The sequence below is a fragment of the Corylus avellana genome, chromosome 3, assembly GCF_965113065.1.
Source record: "Corylus avellana chromosome 3, dhCorAvel1.hap1.2, whole genome shotgun sequence".
Lineage (NCBI taxonomy): Eukaryota > Viridiplantae > Streptophyta > Magnoliopsida > Fagales > Betulaceae > Corylus > Corylus avellana.
The window spans coordinates 10,513,796-10,526,680 of record NC_142492.1 but is presented as its reverse complement, the minus strand read 5'-3'; the positions used below and the strand labels follow the sequence as shown (position 1 = coordinate 10,526,680).

The 12,885-nt window shown below is 36.8% G+C and overlaps 1 pseudogene; it reads right to left on the bottom strand.

Moving 5' to 3' along the window:
* Nucleotides 1–2,871: 2,871 nt before the first annotated feature.
* LOC148586775 (short-chain dehydrogenase/reductase 1-like) lies at nucleotides 2,872–4,869 on the bottom strand (annotated as a pseudogene).
* Nucleotides 4,870–12,885: the final 8,016 nt, after the last annotated feature.

Below are 12,885 nucleotides of genomic sequence, written 5' to 3'. Positions count from 1 at the left end.
TTGTGAATAATATATTATTAACAATCTTAATTTCATCTATATACAATGGACACGAAACCTGCTAATAATATATTAAATTGGGCACGATATTAATATATTACTATCTCTAAGTTATGATAAACGTTATCTTTGCGTCTCTTTTATATCTACTTAAAGTTAGTGTGACTTTTAAAATTACCATTGAATTTGTGATAAATCATTATTAAATTTTGATATAAAAAAAGACACATTAATTTTTTTTTTGGCTCAAAAGCTTTCATTCTCATTAAATCAATTCGATGGAATCAGAACAGATTGCTCTGCCATTACTATCAATCTAATACACTCTAGTGGTTCATTGAACCAAACATTATTCATCTCCTTAGCCGTAGCCATTCTTGCAAGAACGTGGGCCCCCTGGTTGAGTTCCCTTGGAACATACTACATCTCCCATCGCTGAACACATATTCATTTTGAGTGGACACAAAAGTAACATCTATCGTTATCCTACTATCCCTATTCCCTACCTAGCTACTTCCCATGGAAATTAAATATTTATTAATATGCTAATATATTTATTTCGGCTTGATTTTAGTTTTATGATGGCAGTTTAAGCTCAAATGAGATGATATGTCAATCAAGAATCGATCGGCATATTTGACTGCCACGAATTATTGAATTTGTTATAGCAGAGAAATCATATAAATTCTATGATGAAGAAGTTTTGGTGGGGTAACAAATCAAATGAGAAACGCATCCATTGGATGAGTTGGGAGAAGCTAGGAGTGGCTAAATCACACGGTGGTATGGGGTTCCGGGATCTCATTTTTTTCAATCAAGCTCTCTTGGCAAAGCAATGTTGGCGGCTATGGATAAATCCAGATAGCTTGACGGCACAAATATTAAAAGCAAAGTACTATTCCGATTGTACAATATTGGAGGCGCAATTGGGGCATAAACCTTCCTTCGCTTGGCGAAGCATACAAGGGGCATGCAAAGTAATAAATGATGGGTTGATATGGAGAATTGGGGACGGTTCCAAAGTTCGGATATGGGGTGATAAATGGATTCGCAATCCATCCACTTTTATGGTGAAGTCACCGCCAAAATTGTTGGATTCGGAAGCAAAAGTGAAAGAGCTTATTGACTATGAGGGACAGATCTGGAATTTAATTTTGCTAAGAGAATTATTCAATGTAGAGGATCAGTTGGCCATACAAGTGGTCCCATTTAGTTGCCTAAATAAGCCGGATAAGTTGGTATGGAGAGGGACTCAAAATGGAAAATTCTCGGTAAGAAGTGCTTATCATATGTTAAAAGAGCAAGAGAGTGGACTACAACCTGAGAGCTCAAGTAGAAAGGGGCAAAAAGATTTATGGCAGGGAATCTAGAAAATGCAGGCTCCAAATGTGGTTAAAAATTTTATGTGGCGGGCATGTCAAAACCTTTTACCGACTAAAGATAATCTATTGTGGAAAAGGGTTATTGAGGACCCCATATGTCCCATTTGCAGTTTGGAGGCTGAAACTACGTCCCATGCTTTGTGGGAATGTCCGGCGTCGAGAGATGTATGGGGAGCTAGCCACAAGGTCTTCCAGAAGAGTAGCTCTACAGGGCCAGATTTTCTCCAGGTAGCAGGGGATTTGTATGCAAAGGGGGGGATAGAAATTCTGTGTTTGTTCTCAGTGATATCGAGAAGCATTTGGCAAAGACGAAATGCTATGATTTTTTAGGGCACTTTCCTCCACCCAGATTCTGTGGTTAGAAACGCTGAACAGGCAGTGCATGATTCTGAGCAAGCAAATCAGCTTGAACACCAGCAAAATGTGCCCAATACGCAAAGTCAAGTTCGGTGGACCAAACCGGAAACAGGGTGGATTAAAGTAAATGTGGATGCAGCTTTGAATAAAAAAGAAGGAGTGATGGGCTTCGGTCTAGCCATGCGTGATCAAGAAGGAATATTCTTAGCTGCAAAATGCATCAGAAAAAGGGGCTTATGGGATCCAGTTGTGGCTGAGGCTTTGGCATTCTACCATGGGACTGTATTTGGGAGAGAGAAAGGAGTGCAGCATATTATTATCAAAGGTGATGCAAAGCAAATTACTGATGCTATCCACGAGAAGGGGCTGAACACTAGTAAGGTGGGAGACCTGATTGATGATGTCAAGCTAAATTTAAATAAATTTTCTAGGTGGCAAGTTAAGCATGTACATCGTGAGGGGAATAGGGTGGCTCATGGCTTAGCACGACTGGCCCTTCAACAGGTCAATGATACTGAATGGAATGAGGAGTGTCCATCTTGTATCAGAGATATTATATTGACAAAGCAGTTGCTCTGTCAATGATCCATTTTATGAAAGAATATCAAGATTGATTTTTCAAAAAAGAAAAAAGAAATCGTGCACAATATATATAATTAATTAACATTAATTATAACTTTTCTCCAAATAGTCTATTCAAGTCTTTAAGTCTTTCTTAGTAAAGTTGGCATTGTCCCAAAAGACTTGTAGTACAATATCATTGTCCCGAAAATGCAAAGTGCCGGGAGTTTTAAGGAAATTTAATCTATAACATTTGTTGGAATCCCTTTTATATTTTACTGAAAAATAAGTGATTCATAAATCGCGACGGTTAATTATATGAAAGTTAATTATATTAATTTTCAGGTTATTACATCGGGCAACTGCCTTAATAATAAAAAAGAGGAATCCCATGTAAAAATAGAAATTTGCAAATAGTCAAAGCTAAAAGAACGTTTCACAACATATAACATAGAAAGCTTTTATTCAATATAACTATAAAATAAGCCAACTACAAGAAGCAAGGAAGTTTCTACAAAACGTTTGACATGAACAATGATCAGCAACTGCATTGTATTACATTAATTATCGGTTAAAAGGTTGAGACTTTTGTTTGATCAAAGAAGAGGCCGGAAGGTCCACCTTCAGGCATCAAAGCCACCATGACAGGGCCTATAGCTCCTTCTTCAACAGTCAAGACTCCAGTGTTTCCATTCAATTCTGTATTGGTATAGCCAGGATTAACTGCGTTAATGGCAATGTTGGAATATTTGTTAGCCAGAATCCTCGTGTAAGCATTCAGAGCTGCCTTGGAGACAAAATAAGCAGAAAAATTGTAGGCCAGCCCTTGTCTTCTATCAAATTCGCCTTCACATCTTCTAAGAACCCTTCCATCACCTTGTCCACTTTCTCTTCTTTTAGGCCATCTACATTTCCTAGCTCCTTCCTTGCATTCTCATTTGAAATAAACTGGAATACATTGACAATTGACAACCTATAAATCTTTCCAACATGGTCAAACAATTTCTAGCACCAAAAATTTAGTGCAATTGTCAAGGCACAAATCCCAACATGCAGATGGCAATTCTTGAAACTAAGAGTAAGTTTGGCACTGTGATTTCCCAGACCAAAAGTGGGATTTTAAATAAAATTTCAGAAAATATATCATTTGGGTGTGTGTGTTTTTTTTTAAAAAAAATTGCGATTTGAAAATGTAGAAAAATCTAGTCTTCAAATCAAATGCAAAAAGGTGCCTTTTTATAGAAGTACGATTTTAAATACTAAAATGCAATTTTAATAAACGTGTAACTGTGTTTTTAAAAATTGCTATTTAATTTAAATTGCAAACACAAACGAACCCAAGTTGCACTTGATCTATATCGTCGACAAAAGACCATAAAGTTCCCAAGTGTTTTGAAATGTCACAAGGTGATTTGATTAATTATTGTTGAGAGGAATTGTGCATAACTAAATGTGTGGCATAACTAAATGTGCCTGCTTTTGGATTAATAGTTTTGTACCTTCAGCTGTCCCAAAGTGGAGGAGACATTTATTAATCTAGCTGAATTGGATAATTGACGAAGAGGAATAAATTCTTTGCTCACTAGCTAGCTTGATCCCATAATAATTTGTTCTTAGACAATTTGCTGCAGTTTCATAAGTTTGCTTCAAAAATTTCTTCGAGGATCCAGCATTTGCACCTGTTATCTTTAACACGGTATGCCTTGGTTAATGATGTAGCATATATATATATATATATATATATATATATATATATATATATATAAATCATTTGAAGACTATTTTACTATATATTATGAAACTTCCTTTTCTACAATGTGGGAAAGAAAACATTAAACTATATATTAGGTTTACCTTTTCATTTAATTTAACGCTTTATCTTGTAGTAACTGCTTAAAATTCCTGGATTATGACCTCAATTTGAAACAGAGACAGAGAGATTATGTTACATTGAGAGACTTACTGCATTAAGTCCTAGTTTAAGTCCTTTTGACCCTCCATGTCAATTGTGGATCCACTAACTCCTGCATTATTTACCTGCAATTTGAACAATTTCAATATAATTAAGAACATGCATGCATGACTTCATCTACTTTATCAAATTGGTCATTATTTTTTTAAGGGAAATCATATATAAAATCCTTAGGTCAACGCACTTTTATTAAAAACTCCTTGGGTATTTTTTTTTTTTTGAAATTTAGTCCCTGTGTCACTCGAAACTACTAGAAACTCCCTACCGTTAATTTTTGTTAACTGCCGTTATTGGAGTTAAACGAACCGTTTCACTTAAGTCCACCTCAGTGGAATTTTCGTATCCTACGTGTTCACATTAGACACGTAGGATATAAAACTCACCGTTTTGGACTATCCAAAACGGTGAGTTTGGCTTAAACTTGAGGGCATCTTTTTTGAAACCCTCAAGTTTCATATGGTCAAAAAAACAAACCACCCGATACACCTCAAGCGGCAACCCACCGACGCAGACCCCGCCAGCGACAGAACCACCAGAGACCGAACCCACCGGCGACAGAGGCCACCGGTGACAGTACCCACCGGTTAAATCACTCATTCCGGCGTGACTTTTTCGGCTAGGTTTCCGTCAAATCACAATATTTTGAATCGGAAAAATCTGGTTTCGACGAAGGTATTTTCCGGAATTTCTTTGTGGGTTTTGTTGATTGACTGAAATGGAAGCCTTTAATAGTTGTTTTTTGAATTTTTTTGTTGTCTTGGAACCTTTTGGTCGAAACCCCATCCCCAACCTTTTTTTTGTCCAACATTATTGTTGATTGGCAATAAGTGTGGTCCACCTTGGTTGTGGTCCTCGAATGAGACAGTTGTTTTTTCGTGTGCACTGGCAAGTTGGTCAAGGGGGATTTTTTCATCTGTATAACTATTTATTTTATTTTTTTGCTTCTCTACTCAAATGGTGGATTGCCGAGGACATGAAAATAGGAATTCTTTGTGCATAGTTTACGCCAGTTTCATCATTCTAGAATTGAGCAGTATTTTTTTTAATTTTTTTTTTTTTTTTTTTTTTTACGTCATAGTTCATGCCATACTTTTCTATGCATGTCTTTGTTTTTAGGTCCTCCAATATTTTTGCCACCTTTTTAGTTGATGAGAAGAAAGTTCAATTACTGAAAGAAATGTTAATCATATTAGTATTAACATTTGAAAGAAAAGTATTTTTCAATGGAGGAAAAAGTGGTATTATTGTTGGGATATGATAGATTGTGGTTGGTTGGGTTTTGATAACTTTGTAAATTTTTTTAGGGAAGTTTCATCATTCTACAATTGAGCAGTATTATATACGTGGTTGGATGTTACGGCTAATTTCTTCTTATTGCATGTTTGATTACACTGCATATTTGCATGTTTGTAGGGAGCCGCCTATGCTCATATACCATCTCTAGCTACTACACTAACAACTTAGTATTGTTTAGATTACAAATTGAGCAGTACTATTTCTGCAGGGGAATCACATTTTAAACAATGTGATTATCTTTTGTTTAGGGTTTATGGTACATTTTTTTTCCCAGTATTGTTTAGATTACAAATTGAAGTGAGAATAATTTTTTGGCAAGCTTGATTTTATTTTTCTTTTATGAGCTTGATTATTCTCTCACATGTCAGTTATATATTGTTAGGTTCATATTATAAGATGAACCGGAGGAAGAAAGATTTTGGGATAGGAGACAATGAAAGCGAATTCTACGATGGGAAGATGAAAAAGGTTTGTGAATTTTATTTAGTGAAACCAATTAGGGAACTGTGATTACTTATAATAATTATGGGTTTCACTGTAGAATGAACAGTCTATGTCATCAGCATCTATAATATCATCGGTCAAAGAGGATATGGAACCTGTGTAGTGTAGGTGCGGACTTACAAGCCCAATTATAACATCCACTACTATAAAAAATCCTGGGAGGCGATTCTATGGGTGTGCTATGTATGACCGTAAAAAAGTATTTGAATTTGGAGAATTTGGTTTTAAGAAATAGTTATTACTTCGTGCTTGTTCGTAATTATCAGATTTTTTTGCGTAATTACAGAAAGTTGGCCAATGTCGTTTTTTCCAATGGTATGGCGAACAAACCTGTGCTCGCGGAAGGGAGGTCCTACCTGGGCTGTATAAACAAGTTCATTCCCTGAAAGGTGAAGTGTCATTACTTAGGGGCAAACTAAAGATCCAAACATATTTGTTGGTTTTTTTGTTGGTGATTTGTGTAATGTTGATTTGTCTAAAGTTGATGGGGCATTGAGGCATGGGAAGGAGGCAATTAGATTATTATGAGTGGAATAAACTATCTATTTTGTTGTTGTCAAGGATATTGTTTAATGAGTTATGTTGTCCACGTGGATATATGGTTATGGCTTATATGTAGCAATTATTTTCATGCATTGAAGGTTGGCTGATTACTTTTATGGAACAACTATTTCCATGCATTAGTTTTATTCGTATGCGGCAATTTATGATTATTTGTATGTTGCTCTTAAGTCTGAAATATTGAACCGTACAGTAGAATTTGCAGGCAGAATTAATTTTATCTGTCCACTAATACGATCTGGAATTGGTAATTGCCATGACGAAATTCCAAAATGTAATTCAATAACTAACAGTGCACGTTTAATGCTTCATGAACAACATTCAAGCTAACAAGCACATAAAGTCCCAAAATGAATCCCCAAATTGTTTTTATATTACAAACATAAAACAAAAAAAGCCGACATATCACTTGATTATGAAATGGGTATGCGGGAAAAAGGCAAAATGAAGAGATCTGGTAAGTGATAAATGTGATCATTGCGTGGCACCACTTCCTCGGCTTCTTAGTACACGTGTAGCCCTACGTGTACTACCATGATGTGATGATTCCGCTGCTGCTTCCGCCTGTGGTTCATGTTGGGATCCAAAGAATGCGTTAACAAAAATAATAATTACGACAAATACCAAAAAAAAAAAAAAAAAAAACCGGAAATCATTGTGAATATTACGAATTAAGCACATGTATATGAGTTTTTTTAAGTACAAAAAAACTTGAATTTTACCTGTGATTGAGTAGCCCTACGTGTACGTACACTTGGCTGTGATGACCTGTGGGCTTTTGCCTCTGCTTGTGGTTTATGTTGGGATCCAAAAAATGCGGTAAAAAAAAAAGAAAAAGAAAAAGGGAATCATCGTGAAATAAGAGTTTTCTTAATCACAAAAAAACTTGGATTTTACCTGTGACTTAGTAGCCCTACGTGTACGTACACTTGGCTGTGATGACCTGTGGGCTTCTGCCTCTGCCTGTGGTTCATGTTGGGATCCAAAAAATGCATTAAAAAAAAAAGAAAAAAAAAAGGGGAAAGATTATAAAGCATTTCTAAATAATTATTATATTAGTTGTACAAACACTTCTATAAATAGAAAATTTTCTAATAGAGGACAAAGATTATGAAGTATTTCCAAATAACCTGTGCAACACTGAACTTGCATTGCATATACTAGATTTTAATCCTCCTTAACCTTAAACTTAAAACACCCTCCCAAACTTCCAGCTTAGAGTTAGCTCCCATTATTTATTGATTTTATTTGTTTGATACGTAGAGTTAGCTTCCATTATAGTATCATCAATGTTTTCTGCAAAAATGCATACACCATCGGACCTTATCCTAAATAGATCTACTGAGTTCATCCATTACATAAGCAAAGACAAAATCACATCTCAATAAATATTTTCAAATTAAATGTCGCAACATACCCTTCCAAGAGTAATTAAAATTCCACTACTTTCAGTGTAACTTTTTTAGCATAAATATGAAGATTCAACAAGGTCCACAGTATTTTTAGTAGCTCCTTAAAGTATCTAGATGACAAGTCAGCAAGCAGTAATGCTAAACCGCAGACTAATTTACTAAATTACAACACCAATTTCACCAAGCTTTAAGATATTAGTGGGCAGCTATGGAATCATCGGGAAATAAGAGTTTTCTTAATAAAAAAAAAACTTGAATTTTACCTGTGACTGAGTAGGCTACGTGTACGTACACTTGGCTGTGATGACCCGTGGGCTTCTGCTTCTGGGTGGGGTTGAGCTTGTGATCCCTACAATAATTTAACCAAACATTAAGACAAATACCAACAATAATTATTATATTACTTGTACAATAATAATTAAGTTAACAAATTTTGGAATATGAACCTTATGTTGTAAAATGTCTTTGTTTTACCTGTGCTTGAGCAGCATCTTTTTTCGGCTTATATTTCTTCGGTTTCTACCTCTTCCGGTCTGAGTTCAAAGGTAAATGACAACCTTTATAATTATGCCCTAAATCCCCACAATTTCCACATTTAACGATATATCCACTACGGGTTAGCTTGTAGGGGTTAGTCGGCTCATCTACAACTTTTTGCCTACTAATCTTTGGTCGACCATGAGCCCTTCTAATGATAGGTGGCATGATTTCATCGCATGGATCATCAGCTGGCCATGTCTGTGGACCTTCCATGCCATAAACTCGAGCTGCATATCCTTGCATATCCTTGTCCATCTTGTAATAATCATCCAAATAATCTTCTGGTTTTTGTTTATGCATGTAAATTGCAGCACAAGCATGTGAGCAATGGATCCCACTCACCTGCCATCTTCCACATGTGCATGTCCGATGATCTAACCGGACTAAACGCTGTGGCTCGTATATGTGCTCGATCTCAAACTCCAACTCATTCTGCCACCGACTAATACAATTCCTTGCATCACTTTTTGACCCTCCAATTTTTTCTGGATCTTTGGGCATATTGTATAGTGCTTCGACTGGATTCCATTCATTTTTTGCTGGAAGCGTGCCATTATTTGCAGACGAATTTCTTCAAGCATAGTCAGTATAGGCTTAATCCTAGCTTCCCTAATCCACGCGTTAAAGCTCTCAGCCAAGTTGTTTAATAACATATCACTTTTGGTTTGGCAGTTGAAAGCATGTCTGGACCATGATGCCTTAGGTACACCACTAAGGTAATCGTGTGCACCTTTCTCTATTGACAATATATTCTGCATGTGATGGTCAAACGCATAAACATTGGCTGCACGTGCAACCCCCCACAACTCATCCTTCATAGCTTTCCATGTGTAGCCTTTCGCTTTGAGGTTCGCATGTAGGTGTCGAACACAAAAGCAATGCTCAGCATGTGGCAACACAGCCTCAACTGCAATTTCAAGCCCCTACACACATAAATTTATGTTAAATTATATGTAATAACATAAAGAAATAAAATAACACAATAAGAACATAAATAGTATATTACATCAAATACCTTCTGTCTGTCAGACATTATAGTCCAACCAAGTCCGCCTTCTGGCCCGCATAAGTCCTCCAATAAAATGGCAATAAACCACTGCCATGAATCTCTTGTCTCTGCCTCGGCCACAGCAATTGCAATGGGGAACATGTCGTCGTTGCCATCCTTGCCTATGGCACACAACAATTGTCCCCCATATTCCCCCTTCAGATGACAAGCATCTAAACAAATTATGGGCCGACAACCATGTCTGAACCCCTTCTTGCATGCATCAAGACAAATATACATCATCTGAAAGAATGCTCTATCTCTATGTACAAAAGCACTACTACCAGGGTTAGTGCTGAGTATTGCCATTGCGTATCTCCGTGTGAGGCGATATTGCTTAGAGTGCCTACCAAAAAGTTGATGCAATGCCTCCCTCTTCACTCTATAGCAACGATCAATAGGAACATCGACGTTAAGGTCTCTCTCCACCCTCTGTTTCAATGCATATGGTGTCCATGTGGGATCATCCTTGAAGTCCCTCTTATAAGTACGAACAAGATACTCAACATCGCATCTGGAGTTTTCGTACTGATTACCACAAATATGAACCGGGTAGTACGTCTTAATTTGAAAACAAGTCCTGGTAGCATCAGTAGAGGCATGAATCCTCCATGAGCAATGCTCTAATTTACAGACTGCACTCACCCTACTCATGTCATTGTGCTTGTAGTTGTAATCAAACCCTTTCTGCACAACATGAGTCTTCAGTGCCATCTTGAAGGAATGTGAATCTGCAAATTGATCCCCAAGCTCAAACGTCACTGGAATCTTCAAGTCATGTTTCAGATTGAACTGTCTATACCGCTTCCTTTTTTTTCCAACCTCGCCAGCATCACTTTCTTGCAAACTTGCAAGACCATCACTTTCATCATCAGATTCCTCATCCCCAAAATCGGCTCCTTTATCACCTATGTTAATGTCAACTTTTTCCCACCATTTGGACGTCCCATCCTTCTCTTTATTGACCTCAGCAGCACCATAGAAAAGGTCCTCATCCTCGCCATCAGTTGCTTCGAAGTCAGTCAACAGCTCTTTGATAACTTCATCAATATCCTCTTCCACTTTCTTCTTCCCTGGCCTACCACCATGTCCATTTTTTTTTGTACCAGTTTTGGGCACGGTGTGCGCACCAACATTAAGAGTGTCTTTCTCGTCTTGCAAAACCGGTTGAGCAACCCGTCTTCTTCTTCTTCTGCGTACTGAAAAAAATATATACAAAAATTAAAATAAAAAACCAAAAACAAAAGGATCAACTAATAAAAAACCATAAATAATTGTGACAACATAAAGTTAGTTGCTGGTGAATATTATTTCTAAAAAAAAAAAAAAAAACTAATAAGAGTCCAACTCAATTGCAATTTGTACGTACCTCCTCGGCTGGTGGTCGGTTGCCCGCTTGCTTTCTTGGATGGCGTAACAGAACGGGCAGCCTTAGTTTTAACTCGTGGGCTTTTGAAATGTTTTGATTGAGAATTTCGACCTTCTCCACCTTGTCCTTGTACATCTCCATCTTCACGTGCAGCATTAGGTATGTCCTCCATCCCTAAAATAAACAATCAAATTTGTTGTTAGTCATTCGGGGAGAGAAGGCTAAGTGCTCTCATGGTATATTATTTGAAAAAAAAAAAATTAAGTTAACAAGTAAGAAATAAGTATATTACCTTCAGCTCTAGGTATTTCATCCACCTCGTCACCTTCTCCATCTCCATCATGAAGGGGAGCCCTAGGTATCTCACCCACCCCGCCACCACCTTCTGGATCTCCATCATGACAGGGAGCCCTAGGTATCTCACCCACCCCGCCACCACCTTCTCCATCTCCATCATGACGGGGAGCCCTAGGTATCTCACCCACCCCGCCACCACCTTCTCCATCTCCATCATGCCGGGTAGTACTAGGCATCTCACCCACCCCGCCACCACCTTCTCCATGTTGTCCTTCAACAGCTTCAAGAAATAAATGCTCCTCTACCACTATAGCACTGTGGACCATATGTTCAACATATAAATGAACATCTTGTGATCTGTAATCAGCCATAATATTTACAAAATCTACAACGTCTGCATCACTATTTAAAGATATCACTTTATTATGTGGACTATCACCGACGTTATACCAACATCTAACGTCGCTCATGTATCCTAAGTCACGAACCAACTCTTTGACTTCCCACATACTAAAATAGTCAACATCATAGGCTTTCACTTCATGGACGTCGCCACCAACGTATTTAAATGGGGTATGGGTCATTGTCCCACTGTGGTGCATGATTATATTGACAACCATATCTGTAAACATATAAAAGAGTGTAAGAAAAAAATATTTGTCCATACAAGAAAACACAAAAAACAATAATATCTATCTATTGCATGAAATGAAATGATTTAATATATATATATATATTATATATATATATATATATATATATATATATATATATATATTCAGACTAAGAATTATACGTGCATGTTTTGGACTCAAGATGTCCAACTTAAGCTGATTTTGGATGTTAGGTTGACATAGTTGACAACCATTCATTTGGGAAAAAAGGACAAAACATAATAGTAATAATAAACATATACTTTTGCACATGCATGTTATAGGTGCAAAGTGCACTTTTCGCCCATTGTTATATGTGGAAAGATCAACAAATGCATACAATACACTAATAAATATGTCCAATGAAATTATTACACAAAAATTACATTTCCAAAAGAGAGTATGTTTATAGTCAAAACATTCTATGGATCTTTGTATAGACATTACACAAGCATCAACCCAAGTCGTTCATTTGGGATAGATTTATTATTTTGGATTATGGGGATCTCATTTTGTGTTGAGATGGATACATTTAATTAACACCAAATGGGGATCTCATTTTGTGTTTATTATACACTGGTATTATATAGGGAAAGCCACACTCAAATTAAAATAACAGATAAATTAAACACCAAATTTGTTCTCCAAATTCAGAACATCCATACCCTTCTAGAATGAGGACGGTGAGTTGTATATTGAGCAAGTTTTTTTTTTTTTTTAACAGTATATTGAGCAAGTTGAGTTGTACATTAAATGAAGGAAATTAAGCCCCACAAAAAAAAAAATTGATAGAATGCCTTCTGCCTAACACGACAAAACAATAATAGACCAACTTGCCAGTGCACACGAAAAAACAACTGTCTCATTCCAGGACCACAACCAAGGTGGACCACACCCACTGCCAATCAACAATAATATTGGCTCAAAAGTGCA